This window comes from Artibeus jamaicensis, unplaced genomic scaffold, assembly GCF_021234435.1.
Source record: "Artibeus jamaicensis isolate MK-2021 breed Jamaican fruit bat unplaced genomic scaffold, CSHL_Jam_final contig_3126, whole genome shotgun sequence".
Lineage (NCBI taxonomy): Eukaryota > Metazoa > Chordata > Mammalia > Chiroptera > Phyllostomidae > Artibeus > Artibeus jamaicensis.
The window spans coordinates 4,869,753-4,890,719 of NW_026521723.1; the positions used below are offsets into that span (position 1 = coordinate 4,869,753).

The 20,967-nt window shown below is 37.0% G+C and overlaps 1 non-coding gene across 1 annotated transcript; it reads left to right on the forward strand.

Annotated features, from left to right (window-relative positions):
- The first annotated feature begins 780 nt into the window (after positions 1-780).
- LOC119051929 (U6 spliceosomal RNA) lies at positions 781-888 on the forward strand. The gene has a single exon (XR_005083030.2). It is a non-coding gene; the product is annotated as a U6 spliceosomal RNA (small nuclear RNA).
- The last annotated feature ends 20,079 nt before the right edge of the window (positions 889-20,967 follow it).

The following is a 20,967-nucleotide window of genomic DNA, read 5'->3' on the forward strand; positions in this document are numbered from 1 at the left end:
ACATTGACATGCAACACATGCAGAATAAATATTTGACACATGAGAGGACTTTATAACTCATTCAGTAAGAGTGAAGCTATAGTTTTCATAAAAGAAAAGGCAATTCATCAGAACAGTTAGGATTTCAGTCACTTAGACTTCTAAGATAAAAGTTACAAAGCACAATGCTAGAGAGAAAAACATTCTTATAAAGAAACAAAAATGGGTTAGTTTTTAAGTTCAAAATAATTTCTTTTGTGATTGGCATAAATTCTTACCAAATGTCTTTGCACTAATTTGTTCCTTCACATTTTTATTACTTCTTTCCAAAATAAAAATATTATCAATAGAATTTTACTTACCCTTATTTTTTTCTAAACTTAAAGTTCTACTAATAAATCCAGCCTGACTGATAAATCTAGTAACTTCCTAACAGGTGAATTTTCAAGGTAGAAAAAACTAGCAATTCAATCCCCTACCCCCTTAATTGTGTGTGTTGTTTCATATTGCTTGGAGAATCAAACAGCAATTTTAATTACATTTGAGACCTTATTTCAATGCACTGATTTTTGAAGCACTATTTTTAATTCTTATGAGTTTCCAGCAAAATAGTTCATCTTCCCCTTTCCTTTAATGTTGAAACATTTCATTTGTATTCCAACTGAGATAATATTTTAATTAGAGAAAATATAAATGTAATGATATTTTCTGAAAATAGAAAAAATAAAATTATTATTATACTATTGAAATTCAGAAATAATGTAACAATGTAAGCACCTCTATTTAAGAATATTAGATGCAGTGCTCACTTCGGCAGCACATATACTAAAATTGGAATGATACAGAGAAGATTAGCATGGCCCCTGCGCAAGGAAGAATATTTGATGTGGTCACCAGCCCGCAGTGTCTGCATCATTATGGATGAAATGAAACATTCACACAGACTACGGAGTCCTGTGGGGGAAAAGGGACAGCACAGCTTTTCTCTCAAGGCAGCAAAAGCTGAGGCCCCTGCCAGACCAGCCTTCATTGGGTTTCTCAGCGCATTACAGGATGGTCCTCATTTACTATGCACAATTGCTTTAGGTGGTTACCCTTTTACAGAAAACAAAGGAGAGGATGCTGGTAATCACATCACAGAAGAGGGATATTTGCAAATGAAAAGGGCAAAAGTGGTTGGACCAATGACACTGGTCCTAGGAAAGGTTTAGCATGGATTTTAGGAAGTTGTTTTACAGATATGTGTTTGCCACAAATCTGGGTGAGGGAGTTTTTATCAAAAAGCAAAACTCAAAGTGGCCTAGGCACATTGCAGGCCTGATTCCCCACAAGGGAACCTATCCATGGGCGTGGGTCCTGTGTATCTCTGAGTGGGACCTGGGTCTCCCACACCACACAGAACAGTCTCCCACAAATATTCACCAACTCTCAGGTCATTAATGTAGAAAACATCCTTTCAGAACCATGTTAATTAAGCCTTTCTAATATAGAATCTTAATTACATTTTGACTCTGAGTCAAAATGAACCAAGTTATTTTGTAGGTAAACACAGTAAGTATCTTGGTCCTTTTATAAGACAAGTAAGTTACTGAAAAATTGGTACCTTTCCAAATTAATGGTGCAGAATTAAATTAAAAATACATTATATAAATAGTATTAATACACTGTGATTGAATCATTTAAGAAAAATGATAATGTTACAGTTATACACTATTGGGTTCATCAGCAAATGCCTAGACTGACAATAGGAAGTTTAGAAGATATTTTTTTCTCTTTAGAAATGAAGTTGAAAGTTAGTGGTAGTATTCAAAGGAGAAAAAAATCCCTCCTTTAGGACCACTGCCTCAATAGTTTGCAAAACAACTGCACCAGATAACAAGAAACAGGTTCACAGTAAAGAACAAGCCTAAATCCCATACCCAAATCACTGCCCTAGATGTTGCCTTTTTTTCAGTGTTCAGCATCTCAAAAGTTCTCTAAATTTCAGTTTCTGTTCTCAGTCTTCTTCGCTTACCATTTTCTCCTCAGTCCATTGTAGTCTGGATTTTCTCTTCCCTGTAATGAAAGGCCTCTTGCTGAAGTCATAGATAATCTCATATTATGAAACCAAAGAACATTCCAGCCTCCCATGGTTGAGCACACTTCTCTCCTGAGCCTGAGACATTACACTCCTCAAGTTTTCTCCTCCAGATCTGGCTACTCCCTTTGAGCTTCTTTTTTACGCTACATGTTAACATTTCTTAACACTCAGTCACAGGATGCTTTCCCTTCTCACTCTGCTCTTTGCCTAGGCAATCTCAACTATGATTATGGCTCCACCCACACCTTATCCTCCCCTACTGTCTGTCTCGGAGATGGCACAACCAGTCATCCCATCATTTTTGTTACTCAGTATCTCTAGATGCTACTCATTCATTTCCATTTCAACTCTCGTCAGCAAGTGCAAGCCGCCAGAATATTTTACCCCCACCAATGTAATTGACATCCTAATTTGCATCCTGCCTTCTTGTTTTCGCTTGATGACCTCTCTCCATACTGCTGCTAGATTAATCTTTTTAAAAGATTATGGCTGGTGTAGCTCAGTGGATTGAGCGGGGGCCTGCGAACCAGACAATCGCGGTTCGATTCCCAGTCAGGGCACATACCCAGGTTGCAGGCCAGTTCCCTGCAGGCCAGCTGGCAGCAGGGGATGCATGAAAGGCAACCATACATTGATGTTTCTCTCCCTCTCTCCTTCCCTTCCCCTCTAAAGATAAATAAATAAAATCTTTAAAAAAAAGATTATAGAATATGAGCTGGCTTGGGTGGGGGGAAGTGGTGGGGATAAAATGCAGACAACTGTAATTGAACAACAATAATTATAAACAAGCAAATAAATAATAAAAAGGTAATTAATACAACCACCAACACCCCTTTGAATTTAGAAACCCCTTTCCCTTGATCTTAGGGTTAGAATAAAATTGTAACTTGCCCTTTAAGGCAGTTAGTATTATCTTGTTCTCACCTCCCTAATCTCATCCCATACCAAGCCCCCTCCTCAGTCTCTGAGCTTCAGCCACACGGCTTTATCTCAGGTCCTTAAACTGAATAGTCCAACTCCTACAAAGCATCCGCAGGACTAACACCTTCCCATACCACTCTTCCACCCAGTTAACTCTTCTTCACCATTTAGATCTCAGCTTGCTACCGAACAAGAGGTCCAAGGGGGGCCAATATTTGGCCCACCTAGGGATGCCAAAAACTACTACAGAACAACAGGGGCCCCTCCCAAGGATGGAATAGTAATATCTACTGGGCTCTTCTGTCCGCTGCCAATTGGAAAGACATCTCTCAATGCCAGAGATTTGTGAAAAGGAAATGAAATGTTTATTTAATGCTAATTAGACCTAATGCCTCCACTAATTAAAGTCCTTTAGGGTATACACCTACACCCACATACAGCTCTCCCTTCTCCCACTGTCCCATCTCCGGGTTCCGTAAATCAGGAAAAGAGCACACATCCGTTTTTCCAGGCCACTGGTATCATCAGCTCTGTTGACCGTTAGGCAGGATCTCTGGTCATGTGGCACCCTCTCACAGTCCACTCGCTAGAGTTCTTTGTACCCAGTTCCAGCCAAAGTCTCTCCTGCTTTCTAGGCCACTCCGCCAAAGGAAGCACCTCAAAGCCGCGTGGGCCTCTTCTACCAAAGCTGCAGGGGTCCACACTCCACCAAAAGCATGTGTCTTCTTTACCTGGCTGCAGGATCTCCATTCTGGCAAAGTCAAGTGGTACTCTTTCACTCTGCTGAAACCGCGTGGCTCCCCCTTTTACCTGGCTGCAGGGGTCCTCACTCTTCCCCAAACGCGTGGCTCTCTCTTCACTTGGCCAAAAGGAGACCCTTACTTTCCTGAAACCGCGTGATTCTCAACCCAATGGCTACTGCATCTTGGTTTAAATCTCTGCGCCCATCCTCCTTTGCAGCCCCATTTCCAAGTCCTCCTACAATCAGTTACACCTGCCAGGATTCTCATACCCTCCCAGCTTTACTGGGCTGCCATCATTAGTCTGGGCAAGTGTCACCCCATGTTCTGGAGCCAATTTTCTCCAAGCTCTCATGCAGGCTCTGTAACTTGGGGGACCAGCCCCCAGTTACATCCTGGGTAGAAGCCATTCCCTTCTCCCTGGCTCAAAACTTGGCCACAGCTATTTAATATATCTATGAATCCAGTTAAAGGTTATAGATATGTCAAATAATCATTCCAGAGGTTAGTTGCAAAACGGTTGCTATGCAAAACAGCTCTCAATGGCCCTGCTCCATTTTTTCCCTCCCCCTGGGTAGGGGGGGATGAGGACATCTTAATATTTACTGGACACCCTGAGCTCCAGACTCCATCCCAAATCCTCTTTTGGGGGGCCCCCCTCCTAGCTGTGCCATGTTACAAGCTCACTAGTCATTTAATAGAAAGCTTCTTCCATAACTTCTCAGATGCCCCTATATGTTTGTCTTTGTGGCAAGTTGCAAATACATCCAAAGAAATTGTAGGAAATGAAATGAAACATTAAAAATCAATTAATACAGTCCTGGCTTGTGTGGCTCAGTGGATTGAATGCCGGCCTGAGAACCAAGGGTTGCTAGTTTGATTCCCAGTCAGGGCATATGTATGCCTAGGTTGCAGGCCAGGCTCCCACTATGGAGTGCATGAGAGCCAACCACATATTGATGTTTCCCCCCTCTCTTTCTCCCTCTCTTTCCCTCTCTTAAAAATAAATAAATACATCTTTAAAGAAATCAGTTAATACACCAATTTACCAATTCTGCTTTGTTCTACCATGCTGCTCATGTTTGTTTGTTTGTTTTTAAGTATTTACTTACTTGGAATTGCTAGCTTTAGAGACTCGATTTCTTGAAAAATTAATCATCTCCTCAACCTAATTTGGAGTAGATTATGTTGGAAAGCCACCTATCTTGTGTCAAACAATGAATTTGGGAGAACATTCTCATAGTGATCATTTTTATACAAGTGGTATTTGTCTGCTACCAGCTAGCTCTGATCTGAGTACTCTAACCATCTTCCTCCTATTTGTTAGGTCCATTGAGGAAGACTCTCTAGTAATTGACCAAGCTATGCAAGAACATACTTTCAATGCTTTTTAAAGTTTTAATTAACAATACAAACTGTATTACATATTTTACTCTCCATAATTTTACATTATGTGTTTCAGATCCTATAAATTAAAGAAAATAATGTTTTTTAAAATAAATCATTTGGATTTTTATCACCAGAAAAAAAAGTCTAATAATTATAACCCAGGAGCAACCTAGGATTTTTATTTTATTCAGATAATAAAGACTTTTTTGTTACCTTGTATCCCAATCCCTAGGTCAGTGCTAAGTTTAGCATTCAATTTTTCTAAATATTTGATTCTTGTCATGGGTGTGGAATATTTAATGAGAACAGTGTTCTGTAGAATACACTCTAGGAATGGTTGATTGGGGAATGTTAGAAGAATGCAGAGCAGCTTTAGTGTGTTATATGAGATAAAAATTTATTACAGTGTAAAACATATGAACAGGCATCTAAGATTATGTCTGGGTCCAAAAAGTATAACCAAAAATTCTAATTCAATCAAACAAGATAATCTCAGAATAGAATAAGAAGGGGCGCTATGCTATGGGATATTATACTGAGACAGATGCAGAAGCTGAATAATGCAGGAGAGAGGAATACAGTCTAAAACAGAGGAAGGTCCACAGTAGCCTTAAGTTTTTCATTGACTCCTTAGCTAGGAGTTAACTGGAGATTATCATAAGCACCATGTGTACATATAACTTTCTCTTATAATAACTTTTAAGAAAGTATATTGAGGATCACAATCTTCATTGTTCATATTCCAGTGTTCCTTCACTTACCATCCACTGATCATTTCCTGCTCTTCTTTATGAAGTTCTAAATTGTAAAAACACATCCAGATGTTCTTATATAAAAGCATCTGGCTTAAGCAGACTATATTGACTATTACAGTCAAAATTCTAGTGTAAATTATAAGCAAAATCAGGCAGACAACATCACTCCTTAGGAATTACCGCCTGTGTAGACAATTTCAAGGCAATCTGGATATTTCTTTGAAGTGTATTATTTAAAAAGAGCCACATCATGAAACTGGTTACAAAACACATGAATAGTTCAAAAATATTAATAATAAAATTTTCACCTTTCTTTCTGGTCATGTAATAGGCATTCACATACAATTCACCTATTTCCAGGAGATATTTTTAAGTAATTCAAGCTATTAGCTGCTTATTGTATAACCCTACAAAGTCATGTTCAGAAATAGGCTCACTATATACACGTACACACAGGTTCACCTAGAGATGGACATTCAGAAGTGGATGTTTTGATCTATTGCTAGACTGGAAGAGGACTTGCTTCCAGAACATAAAGGAAGAAAGGGCTTCTCAATTGGTTTTATGAAACTAACACCACCTTCATGCCAAAAGCAGTCTAAAACAATATAATCAAAAAAGGTGTGAGACCAGTATCCCTCATGAATATAAACATAAATAACATAACAAAATATTAGCAAATAAAATTCAGTGATGTATAAAGGAATAACACATCAAGATCAAGTAAAAATATAAACAATCCAATTAGAAAATGTACTAAAGACATTTCACCAAAAATACCTAGATAGAAAATAATATTAATTAATTGAGAAATTAGGAAGACATCATTAAAATTATAATGAGCTATCAATGTACACAACTGATAATGGCCTCAAAAGTGTTGTGACAATATCAAATGCTGGTGAAAAGGTAAAAAAAACTGAATCCTTCATATCTTGCTTGTTGGAATGCAAACAGTCACTTTAGAAAATAGCTTTCCAGCTTCCTAAAAAGTTAACACGCACCCACCTACCATATGACCAGTATTTGCACTGTCATACATCTCAGATGAATCAAGGCTTCCTTTCATGATGAACCTGTATGTGAATGTTTATAGCAGTTTTATTCACGTTAGCTAAAACCTGGAAACAACTCAGATGACCTTCAGCCGGTAAATGGTTAAACAAACCATGCTACATGCATCCTGTGAGGTAATACCAAGCAATAAAAACAAGCGGCAGATATAATGACTTGGATGAATCTCCAGAGAATTATGCTGAGTGAAAAAGGCAACCCCCCAAAGTTTGCATATACTATATCATTCCATTTACATAACATTCTCAGAATGACAAATTATAGAGAAGAACAGATAAGCAGTTGCCAGGGGTTAAGGAGGTGGTGGAAGTATATGTAGAAACAAATCCACTACACACACACACGCACACACACACACACACACACACACACACATTCTGATCCACCCAGAATAATGTTTTAATTTATTGCAATAAGGCCAGGAAAGAATTTGTGCAGCACAGAATTACAATAGGCACCATGCCTTAGGTGGTTTCACATTTCTACTCTTTATTCCTTTCTTCCATATCAAAGAGCTAAGTTCCCTCTTGGGGTCTACCTTCTAGGGACTATAAGGACCTTCCCATAGAAGACTACTGCCCAATCTCTCTTAAGGGAAATGTTATTTATGATAGTTTAAGATGTTAGGCATCCCAGAGGTACACTATTTTATACAGGGGTATTAAATCTAGATAACACCTGAGAACCCAAAGAATGCATCTTTGCTGCTGGAATTGCTAGCACCAGCTTGTGTAAGATTACTTCGGGCACGTAATCCTATAGGATTTCTTTAAAAATCATAGTATCTACAAAACACTCCATTCTGTAAAATGTGTGGATGAATCATATGAAATGTGTGGCAAAAATATATGAATGGATCAGCACAATCAATTCCCATCACTGGAAAACTCATTCAAATTCATGTCAAAGTGATAGTGAGTCAGAGTGCATGAAGGGACGTAAGAAAAGTAGCATCTATAAGGCAAATCAAATGAATTTTAGACAACCTGCTAATAAAGGCATTATAAAGCAATCTATTTCACTTGAAAATGATTTTTTTACAGAGAATGCATTAAAGAGAAAAATAAGGCTGAATTCACAGGCAAAGCTGTTCTTTTTGTGAACCAGAGACTAAAATGAGGCCCCCAAGGTCCTACATAAAGGGAGAACATTTTTAAAAAATCATTTATTTCAGGAGAGGTGATTTTAAGTGCTAAATCTGTACTAGTCCAAGGCGAAGCTTTCCTTTGTCGGACAAAATTAAAACTTTGTTTGATCAGCATTATGAAACCTGTCAAACTCCACGGTGATTTGAGACCCATTCAAATCCACACGGGTGAGAAGGGAACTTTATTAGGAAACTCTGTAAGCACTCTTTATTTCTTTCATTCTCAATCCAAATGGTAGCTCCGCTCTCCTGTTAACTTGAGAAAATTATGAAACCAGAGTGAAAAGAGCATTGGAGGACTCTGGCTATTTTCCCAGCTCCCCAAGTACTGCACCTCTTGTCGCACCTTTCATTACCTGTTACAGAGGCTGAAGGAGGGATTCTGTGAGATGTTGTCCTAAGGGACCTGACAGTATTTAGTATGCAGGTTATTGGAACTGGTCCCTGCTAAACAGGAGGAGACATGCCTCGGGACTGACCAGTGAGTGGCATTCACGTCGTTTAAACTGCTTCAAGCCTTGGGTCTCAGGAAAAAAAAAAACAGTGTTCTTAATTCAGTGAGTTAGAGAGGGGCAAGCACGGAAAAACGCTTTCGCAGACTTCTTGAAATGCTAAGCAAAGAAAAAACTGTTATGCTAGCATTTAAAATTTAATGACATTTTGAAAACAAAAACCATGAGTTTCTATGTAAGTGAAAATAAGTATACTGCAAAATAATACTATAAATCATATACAAATAAAAGAAATACATTTAAATATTTCAAATAATCCACCCCTTAACAGACTCCCTTCATTAGCCCATTCCTCCTCCACACATATTCTAGACATGGAAAGAATAGATTTGTTAAAGATGCTTATAAACTTTCCTTCTAGAATATACATTGTATAGAGTGCTTAGGCAAGAATATACATAAGGATAAGTTATAAATTGGCAGGAAGGTTAGGAAGAAGTTAATACAAGGTAAATATCGTGAAGAAAAGGTATGAACTTCAAGGAAAAAAATGAAAACATTTTTTAAATGACATCAACACATTCTGAAACCTATTAACTATCATTCATCCATAAAACAGTAAAGCAATATACTTAGAGGTTTGAGGTAAAACTATATTATTGTATGCACCATTTGTGCTATTGATTTAAATGTTATCTTGAACATTACACTTAAAAACAAAACTGAAAACTCCTCAGTCCTGTAAGAGTGATCCTCCCTGTGGACACCCATTATCTTTGAATAAGCATACCAACTTCCTTTACCAAGTTACTTCAGTTTGAATTGAAAAGGTGAAATTCGTGATTTGCTGTTCACAGCCTCTCCATTTTCAGCCTTTCTACTCTTCCTTCCAGAAGGGAAGCCAGTGGCAGACACCTAGCAGCAGTTTGAAGACTCCAGACAGCCACACGTGAAGAACTGGCTCAAGCCACTAAATTTAGCTCTCTCTCTAAATGAACCCACATGATTAGAACACAGTGTGACGGCAAACAATTTCCCACCAACCTCTCTGGAAAATAAGTAAGAAGAAAATGTAATCCCTAAGACAATTTACCAACTCTTTCTCTTGAAAAAGCACTCATAATACTGTTATTAGAATTAATATTTGTCACAGCTTGTGACGTCTACTGTCTCTAGCTTGCTTTCAATTCTAGGAGAGAAGTTTGAGTCAGTAAAGAACTACTCTTTTAGCCACCTTCCCCCCAACCCCCTCAAGGGTGGTTCAGTTGGGGTTGGGCATGGTCCTGCAAACCAAAAGGGCACAGGGTTTGATCCCTGGTCAGGACACATGCTTGGGTTGCAGGTTTGATCCCCAGCCAGCCCCTGGTGGTCCCGGCAGGAGCATGTTTCAAGGCATGTTTGGGAGGCAGCCAGTCAATATTCTTCCCTCACATCGATGTTCCTTTCCCTCTCTTTCTCTCTCCCTTCCCTTCTATCTAAAATAAAATGTAAATAAATGACTACCCTTTTGATGTCTTCAAAATAAAGTAATTGTATTTTTATTTTCTTCTTATTCTTGTAAATCACAAACATTAGCATCAGGATTCATCATAAAAATCTTGGGAAGTGATATAGAAAGATTTGGGCTCTTTTATATTACATAACGATATTATCAGAAGGATAATTATTTTTCAAATTTGGTTTGTTTTTATAGATATCCTTTAATAGTTTACAATTTATAAACTCTATTTTTAACTAAATAAAGTCCCATTCCTTGCAGTCCTGAATCACAAGGATCAATTCCAAAAAGGAAGGAATTAAGATACAAATAATTATTTTTTCACAGTATAATCTGTTGAGCTGGCATCTGAGCTCGAATAGTTTCAGCTTGGAAGCCGTTTTCATATAATTTCATGCTCTATGAAAAAATCCATTTGGAAGCCATGTGTGACATTTATTATAAATAGTACATTTCTGTGTACACCTCTCCATTTTTCCATTTTTCATTAACTGCTGCCTAACATATTTCTGGGAGGGGAAAACTCTGCCATCAGTTGGAAATCACTAGAATGTGCTTGTTGCAATCATCATTCAGATTCCTGTAGTTTTATCTTCTCCATGACACTCTAAAATATATATTTAAGAAGCTCTGAGAGGTTAGAGGATATGCTTTGTTATGATAGAGGACTTGTGTAAAGAGCTGGGTTCTGGACACACCTTTCACAGTATATTTATTCATGTACTGAATTGGGAGTGTGCTGGATTCTAGGACTGTCTAGACCAAGCCTTGGTCAGGTTAATATGCTGTTTCAATTGCTCCTTAACTAAGATATAATAAAGTTTGAGGGGAAAAAGATGTATATTGACCAACATGGAGGTTACTTTCCCTTTAAGCAAGACCAAAGAAAAATGAGAATGATTTTCTTCCATTTCTTATATTTTTCTTTTATTGATTGCAGAGAGATGGGAACAGATGGAGAAAAAGAGGAAGAAAAAGATTGATGTGAGAGATCAGTATTTATCAATCAGTTGCTTTTTTCCCACATCCCAACTGGGGACCTAACCCACAACTCAGGTGTGTGCCCTGACAGGGAATCGAACCATTGAACTTTAGGTTTGCTAAAAGATGCCCAACCAACTAAACCACACCAGCCAGGGCCCATTTCATATTAATTGTATAATTATAAATATTTATTACTAAAAATAGATATTTATTTATTTATTACTGCCACAACACAACTCTGTAAGAGTATTTTATACTCTGTATAGGGTCAAACATTAATATAAATATATATGAATCAGTAAGTAATTAATCAGTTTTTCTTGAGGAATAGCTAATACTGGCTAAACTCCATTCAAATTATAACCTCTATCACCCAGGAGTTATACACATTGCTTTGTTCTAGGGTCTCATAATCTATATGGAAAGCCATTCTGTGTATATATTTGTGTCCAAGTGCTACTGATCAAAATAGCTGAGAGTGTGTAGCTAGATCAATACAAATACATCATTAGAAATAAAAGAATAAATTATAATGGTGCATCAGCAGCTTCATTTTTGCATACAGTCAAAATTACTGAACTTGACAAAAGAAAGGAAAAAATATGATGTACCTTTCTCTAAGAAATTAAAATCTGATGTAGGATGGGAAGTGTGAGGAGGCTGGCTAATCACAAAACTGTGTAAAAACAAAAATAACAGAAATAAAAAATGTATAGACCACAGTGACTCTCTGTACAGAGATGATGAGTAGGGCCCAAAAAAGCCATGTTCTCTGGTCTGTTCTGACTCTCCTCCACCTTCATTGGTGACTACCTTTCTGAATTTTATCCATCACAAACACATGTATGACCTGTTATACTCATAATTTAGCTTGAGAAGGACATAATTTCACATATTAAGATAGTATGAGAAATGACTTTCAACATATATAGATTATCCCAAGAATGTTTTATTTGTAAGTTTTTGACATCATGAGGATTTTAACTTTGCCTTCAATTTCACAGAGTGTGTTTTAGAGATTAGTGTGCAAGAATAGCATTAGGACCAGGGTGAGATTAATAACAAATTACAATGAGATTATGACCCATCTAGTGTATTCACTTCTCGAAGGAGGAGTTTGGAATTATGGATGCTTTTCTCTCCAATACTGACTACGAAGCATCTAGCATCTTTCCCAGGCCACTGCAGCATAATGGCAATAATTGTTAATTTCTTTTATTTCTGTCTTTATATACATTGTTAGGGTTAAAAGATTTCACTGGGCTTTGTGGAAAGAAAAAAGAGGTTCAGCAACATTCTGGAGCATTTATTGCTAACTCTCACTCATTCCCCAGATACCTATGGAGCTGTCACCCTGGGCCAGTTCCTATCATGCTGGTGCTGTCGGGGTAGCTCAGCCTAAAGGGAACACAGACCAATAAACAGGGCCTTGCAAAGGGGTGTTGTGGACACAAAAGGAGATGGGGAAATGATATGAAACAATACTGAAACAGTTTCAGAGGAGAGTCTAAGACAGTCCTGTTATAAATAGCAGACAGAACTCCCCACAGTGAGGGAAGGAGAGCGTGGAATATTTACGGAACTGAAAGTACTCAGAGGGTTCCAGGAGCTCAATGAATTCTGTGAAAGTTATATTTGAATGAGCTACATGTTAAGATCAACCAAGAGCCAAAACTGATAAATTGGGGGAAACTTAGTTTAGCTGCAGAAACATAATTTTCTATGTGAAAAAGAGGCTAAGTAAACTCCCAACACCTGAACATCCAGGTGTGATATACCCAAATAGACGGCTTTTCAGGGAAGTAACTCTAAGATTTCACAATTTCTTTTTTTAGAATTACTCTTCTTCTATTATTAGAAAGGTGATTGAAACATTTTATTATATTTATTCCATAATTTTTCATAATGAAAATAAATAATTTGAATAAAAATTTCAAATTGATACATTATTTTGCAATTAATTCATTACTTTATAGCATTTCTTTATTAATACAATGTATTCTTCACTGAATGTGTAATGTCTCTCATATTAAATTATTCTTGGGACAATTAAAAGTTAGTTTCACGCTAACAGTGCTTATTAGTGGCTGAAACTGCGGACTGGACACTGAATGAGCAGAAAGAGATGCTGTCATTTTCTCTAAAACACAGACTTTATAGACTAAGAATACTTATGTTTATACATAGAAACCAAATGATCCCTTTAAAAGTATATTTGTTTAGTGTAATTTAACTTGATGATGTTTAGCCTTTAGGAATATACTACCGTACAGAATAACACAAAGATATATTTAGCATAATTTCTTCAAAATCTTGTCTTTTGCACTTCTAGTATTTTCTGAGGAATAAAAAGGGCACATTAATTATATTTTAAATCATAAAAATATCAGATAAAGGAATCTTCCTTTATATTAATTTCAAAGCTGAAATTTTAGTCCACCAAACCCTTAGGTCATGAGAGTTTCTGATCATGACCAGAACAATCCTTTTTTTTTTTGCCCTTTAACTTTTATACCTTGATTATTAAACTTCAAATTATTTTTCTTATGGGCATTTTCCTTTATTTTGTTATTTGGCTCACAGGAAATTCTAAACTCTTGCTACTGTATATTATAACAAAATTAGACAAGCAGAACAAAACATAGAAAATCACTGAGATTTGAGAATGACTTTTTGTTCAGTAAATGGATTTCACTGCCAACAAATCAAAATGAAGAATGATGATTTTTCTGGAACATTTAAAAGACTAAGTACCCACAGCGTAAAGTTAAAGCCGGCAAAGTGGAGAATGGCTAATATGATTTATGATGCATACCCTAAAGCACAGAAGACTGTGATATAAAAATAGAGAGTTCACATATCTAAGAATAAAAAGTCTCTAACCAATAGCTGGCTCGCAAAGATATGGACTATGTCACACAGCAACAAACAAGTTATTCAGATTTCTCAAGTTCATGAGCTCATTAATTAAATGTGTTCATTAAGAAATATTAATTAAATAATACTAATAGGTAAAATTAAATGCAGCAACATATCAGTTGCCCAAGGTTTTTTTAAAAAGCATTGACTGACAAGATTGGCACATTCACAGGTAAAGAAAACACCAATAAAATGAAAAGAGAACCAATTGTATGGGAAAACATATTTGCTAATGATACCTTGGACAAGGGTTTGATCTCCAAAATACATAAAGAACATACATGACTCCACTCCAGGAAGACAACCAACCCAATTAAAAAATGGAAAAAGGACTTGAACAGCCACTTCTCTAAGGAGGACATACAGATGATCCCAGAGACATATGAAAGGATGCTCAGCAGTACTAGCCATCAGAGAGATGCAAATTAAAACCACAAGGAGATACCACTTCATGCCAGTAAGAGTGGCCATCACAAACAAATCAACAAACAGCAAGTGTTGGAGTGGATGTGGAGAAAAGGGAACCCTAGTGCACTATATCGGTGGGAATGCAGACTGGTGCAGCCACTGTGGAAAACAGTATGGGGTTTCCTCAGAAAATGAAAAATGGACCTGCTTTTTGACTCAGCAATTCCATTGCTAGGATTATAGCCTAAGAATCCTGAAACAACACTTCAAAAGAAACTATGCACCCCAATGTTCATACCAGCACAATTTACAATAGCCAAGTGCTGGAAGCAACCTAGGTGCCCATCAGTAAATGAGTGGATCAAAAAAACTATGGTACATTTACACAAAGAATTCTATACAGCAGAAAGAAAGAAGGAGCTCCTACCCTTTTCAATAGCATGGATGGAACTGGAAAGCACTATGTTAAGTGAAATAAGCCAGGTGGTGAAAGACAAATACCATATGATCTCACCTATAAGTGGAAAATAATCAACAAAACAAAAAGCAAGCAAAATATAACCAAACACATTGAAATAAAGAACAAACTTACAGTAACCAAACTGAAAAACTGTCAGAATGTTACATTAACAATAACAAACTGATAGGGGAGGGGATAATGGAAAAAAGGGGTAGGGTCATCTAGGAACATGTATAAAGGACCCATGTACAAAGCCGTAGAGGGGTATAGGACTGAGGGTGGAAAGTGGGGACAGAAGGAAGTGGTGGGGAGAAAATGGAGACAAATGTACTTAAGCAATGAAAAAAAAAGCATTGACTAATGGTTGTTAGACTTAGATGATGGAGAGTAAGATAAAATTTGTGCTAAGATCAAAAATCTTTTATCTTTCTTTGTAATTCCATCATTGAGTTCCTGGAACCAAGACACCAGATGCTGCTGAAAGGAGAGAGTGAGTGGACTGAAATCCAAGAGCATCATTAGATCAGACCAGCTTTTTGGTTATCCGATGCATTTTTTTAGTATGAAGGGGGTGATATAGAACTTAAAACAGAACCCAGCTAGCTTCCCTTCAGTTTAAAATGTGCACACAGCCAGGATTTTTACTGCTTAATGTACTAGGCTCAGAAAACTAGTCTGTGTTCTGAAGAAGTCTAGGAATAATGTGCATGCAAAGGGAAACAAAGTAGATATAAATTGTCCATGACTTATATTCCTTCCTTATAGCTGTGCAAAAGAAATGACATTATCATTTTTTGAGTATCCCTTCCATAAAAATTTCCACCCAAAAAAGTATTACTGTCAAAGCAAAGGCAACCACAACTCTATTATATGGACAAATATAAAAATTTTAATTTATGGCATTGATTTGGAATTTGAAGCAATCTGTAACAATTTGAGTCAGTTTACTTTTTAAATAACAGTGTTAATAAAAGTTCTGATGAACAATGAAGTGTAGTAGAAATAAATAGTAGTACTAATGGGAGCCCTAACTTTTCATCTGAACACGAACATTTTCTAGATGTGTGAATTTAATGGAGTTACTTAAATGTTTTATTTTCACTAACCCTAGAGAATGGTGTATGTTAAGCTATCAGTAATATTATAGGCCATTCTGTCAAAATTTTGAAAATCAATGCTACATCAGGTTGCAAATAAAGAATATAGTTTAGATTACTTAAGAAATATGTAACTCATATCCAAGAGAGAGCTTTGCATGGTGTGCTTACCCCAGCAGAGGGAAAGGCAATGTCCACGCTGCCCTGCTCCTCTGCTTCTGATGCAAGTGCCCTTGTCCCTGACAGGGTAGAAAGAATGGGAGCAGAATTTGAATGGCAGATCAGAAGTTAACTTAACAATCTATCCATTGTCAATGCTACCTGTTAATTTGTCAATTCTCAATACCAATCTTATTTTTCTAAATGGCACATTTCTCTATACATTCAGGTAAAAATACAACTGGAAACTTAACTTGACCTAAACTTTGCACCATACTAGAAGAGACTGAAATGGAAACTAATGGCCTCATTTTTACCCTCCCTCACGAAAGAAAAACTACGTCCTCAAACAAATGAGACAGGAAAGTGTGAAATCATGACTTGTTGCTTAATGCTTCTCAGGGGTGTTATTCTGAATTCAGTAGAGCTGCCACCGCAGAAGGCATGCAGATACACTTTTTGAGTTTTCAATCAAATCCTCTCAGGCAATTCTAATGGAGTCCCACTGAGTCCTTAGTCCAAGCCAAGATTTTGAATTTCAATTTGAAAGTAGCTCTAAAATATTTTCTTTGAGCTACTTTTTTTTTTGCAGAAAAAGCCAATGTTGGGGCTCCTGATGCAGCAGATGGTTACTAAAAGATATTACTATGTTATGTGTAAACTAATTTGTTTCATTATAAACACTGAACTCAAGGCATGTCTTTTTATATTCTTAAAGAATATAAATCAATAGAACTCATCTTATTAAAAATTTTTGTTTAATACAGAAATGCTTTTGTATTGATAGCCATAAGATGATATTGAAATCATGGGAAATAAGAGGAACCTATGTATATCACAGGAGACTGCAAATAAACCATGGAATAAAAATAGTTCACTAGGATATTGAAAAGAGATTTGGCAATTTCTTTGTCTGGCATTCAAAGGGCTACACATTTGTTTTTATCTGCAGCAACCTCTTATGGCAATTGGAAACCCTTGCTTTTCCCATCACAAAATGACTCCATGTACACCTCTTTCCGTTTGTTGAAATGGCTCCTGCCCAAGTTCCCACTGCTTAAACTTCTATATCCTATTATACCTTTTGAAATTATAAAATTTATTATTTTTTGAAAAAAATAAACACCTTTTTGTTCTATAACTAGAAAGTTGAATTTGGGACCTGCCTCCTACTCAAAGGTTCCACCTTGAATTGCCACCAGCAGATCAAGGCATGTCTGGCCACCTGAAGGAAGAAGCCTGTCAGTGACCTGTTTGCCAGAATTGAAGGAACCATCCCCAGGGAAAGAGTTTTTTTTTTAGCAGAAGTCTGACTGTGTAATGGTCAGAGTCAAGGAGACTAAGTGCTCATGGTTGCCCTGAGCTGAGCTCCCTGTGAACTAGTATCTTGGATCTTGCAAATGGGCTGTGACTAAACACTGACTCCAAAAAGTGGTGATAGATTTGGAATCTTTAAAAGAATGATACAGAAGAGGAGAAAAAGCCATTTCACAAGTGTTGCAGAGACCTCTATTTAGTTTTGACTCCCTGAGGGCATAATGCACTGGTGATGAGACCCGGGAAGGTGACAGCCATGGCATTTTGGGTGACAGTTCCCAGTGAATGCAGATGAAGCACCATCCAAAAGAAACCCTACCAGAGCCCAGAAAATCAGCCAGCTTCAGAGCAGTCTGTGAACACATACAAGACACTCCCTGAGGACACTTGAAATTCTTGATGGGGCTTGTGTAGCATCAGGGACCTATGTTAGTATGTAAGGCAAGAAAGAACTAGGAAAACAAAATTCTGTAGGTTTCTTTATGGGAAGGGGAGGTAACACCCCATGTGCCTAACCTAAAAGATTCTGGTGAAGATAACATAAGAAATTTATGTACCAAAGTGATTTACAATAGAAAATCATAATAGCTACATTGTAATGCATACTACTTATCCTTCAAATTAAAAAAAAAGGAAGGAAGGAAGGAAGGAAGGAAAGGAGGCAGGAGAAAAGAAAGTAAAATGAAGCTATTTATTCACACGGTTGTCATTATACTTTCAAGACATCTGTCAGATTCCCCATAAAGTTTTTCTAGGGATTCTAGTCCACGCTGACCATACTACCTCTAACCTTTTCCCTACTTAGTGTTGTATCCTTCAGCTAGCGGTGTGCACACAACTGTGCTCAAACCTAATCATCCGGACAATAGAACGTATTATATGTGGACAAGTAGTACCCACTCAGTTTCGCATTTTAGAGCTTTAAGCTTTGGCAATGCCTAGTTAAAAAATTACAATCAATTCTCACACCGTACACACACCCTCTTAATGAAGGCTTTGGGAGACAGTCAAAAGACAACTAAAATTGGAGTGGAAAAAAAAAGGAATTTTCAAATCTCAGCATTGACATTTAGTGAGGATGTGACTTTGGCTGCATTACTCTTCTTCTCTCAGCCACATGTTATCTGCCATGAGGAACATAGGCTGTGCTGAAATGTCGTGCAGATTAAGATGTAGAAAAAGAATGCATTGTGTATAATAAATAATATGTGTTAGGGAAATTCACATTTAACAAAATTTTAAACTAATATTCTTCAAGAGTATGTAAGCCAAATATGCCACAAAAGACAAACCATATCAGAAGACCGCTCACTTCCAATTGACAATTTACCCTACACCAGTGTATTTAAAACTGGATCGCTGTAAACACAGTGAGAGCTGGGCCTGCCTGTGGCAGATACATGAACGTGGCTCCCTCAGGCCCTTTTTTCTGTGGATGAGTTTTGTGTCCTCAAATCTGAGCTCACTGTGGGCCCCCCGGTAGTTTACACTTCCATGTACCATTTGATAAGAGGCAGAACACTGGGGGCAGAAGATTTCCAATACTATTAATTGATGTGTTAATGAATACAGTGCAACTGACCAGGAATAGAAAAATTAGAATCCACAAGCGGTAAACTCTGTCATTAGAGGACCTAGCTAGTTCATATTTAATTTTCTTGGTTATGTGTTAATTTGTCCTTTTTCTCTTTTAATATGGCCATAGACTAAAATTTTAACCCAGTGTTACCATGTGATAAAATAACCATTGGTGACATCTTCATAAATGAAGGGAAAATAAATTAAAGGAAAAATCATATTTATTTCAAAGAAAAAATATAAGAGAGTTATAATATGTCTGTGTGTATACAATTTTCAATTTAATTCTAAATAACATTGTTTCTTTAAAGACTATAATTTGAGAAGTTTAGCTTTTCATGTTCTCTAGGATAAAGGACCATTTCAAAGGGGATCTGTCTTAGGGTTAGGATTTGGGTTAGTGTTTAATTGTGCATTAGGATCAGGCTGAAATGGGAATTTCCTGTCTACTTATAGTAATATTTTCTTCAGCTCCTGCCTTATCATATTCTAGCTCCTCTACTGTTATATTTTTTTCTAAGTAAAAGGAATACAATCTCTTCTTGTAGTAAAACATTTTCAAGATTCTTCCTAAAATCTTCCCTTGCTAATCAAAATGAAATGTAGTTTCAAAAAGGTTGCTTTTTTCTTTATTGATTTTAGAACTCCTATTCATTTATTAAAGTTGTACATAGATAACTATATTTCTTTAACTATTGTTTGTTAAATTCTCGAGCTACACATAATCAGTCTAAAACCTCATTCTGTCTTAGAGAGTTTCTGCTGCCGGTCCTCACACTACCTAACCAGCCACACTTATTTACACTACGTTGTTGAATGCACCTCCCCGCCAGGTCAGGGGCTCTTCTTCTCTCTGAGCCCTGTAATCGTTGTGCTGACCTGCACATCTGGGTCTTATCCCTTCAAAATGAATCTTTTTTCAACTTTATAAATTTTATACTTTTTTCCAGATTTAAGTATTCCCAGCCCCCAGCTCCTGCTGTAGTGAGAGCCGTAGGGAGAAAGTGTGACTTCGATGCACAGTGGTGCCTGATCCAGGCTTTGGCTTGTGACCTTCCCATAAAGAAACCTTGTGACATGATCTGTTGCGCAAAGGAGCAGCAATAATAAAAAGTTCCTTCTCCATATGTGAATGGAGAAATATTATAAGAAGCTGAATCACAGAAGGAGGAAATTAAAGAATGCAAGTACCAGAAGCATCCTCATTTACCTGAGGATTTGACAGGTAAAAAGAAAAATGAAGAAAATATGAGTCAGGAGAAGCTCAGAGTAAAGAACAACAAACAAACAAAAAGAGAGAGAAAGAAGAGTCTGGTGGAAATGTCATAGGAGCCACTGAAAGGAACTGGGCTACGTGAATGTGCAGCACTGGAGTTAACAGCCGAGAAATGCTTCTACGATGACTCCTCCTACCTTGTCTGGCTCCTCCAGGACCTGCGCTTCCCTTGGGCAAGTACCTTCCCAGGTACTCCTCACCAGCCTTTACTTCATTTAATTATCTTACTGGCAGATCATAAGCATCTTGAGCTTGAGGCCATGTCTGTGTGTGTGTGTGTGTGTGTGTGTGTGTGTGTAACCTCTCCCCTCTCTCTTCTTTTTCACCCCAATACCTAGCACTAAACAATATTCAGAACTTAGTAAATGCTTACTGATTGATTTAAAACAATTGCCAGGCTCTATAAATTAATCTTTATTTAGAAATACAAAAGTAATGATTCTAAGTCTTGTTATTTCCCTTTGTAAAGTGACAAGAAATGTAATTTCACTTCTAACAAGTTTATCTCTTCCTTTTTGTCATTATTATTAAGTGTTGGCAATAATAACTCACAGCATAGCTGGAGCCAAGTAACAGAGGAGTTTAATCCACATGTATTTGAGTTCAATAAACAAGAATTTGTCAAAACTTTTTTATACCAAGAAAAATTACTTTTCCTCAAGAAAGTAAAAGCAACAGAAGAGAATAATATTCCGTATATTATTATCTTTTCTCACTGCCTATTCTTTCAAATG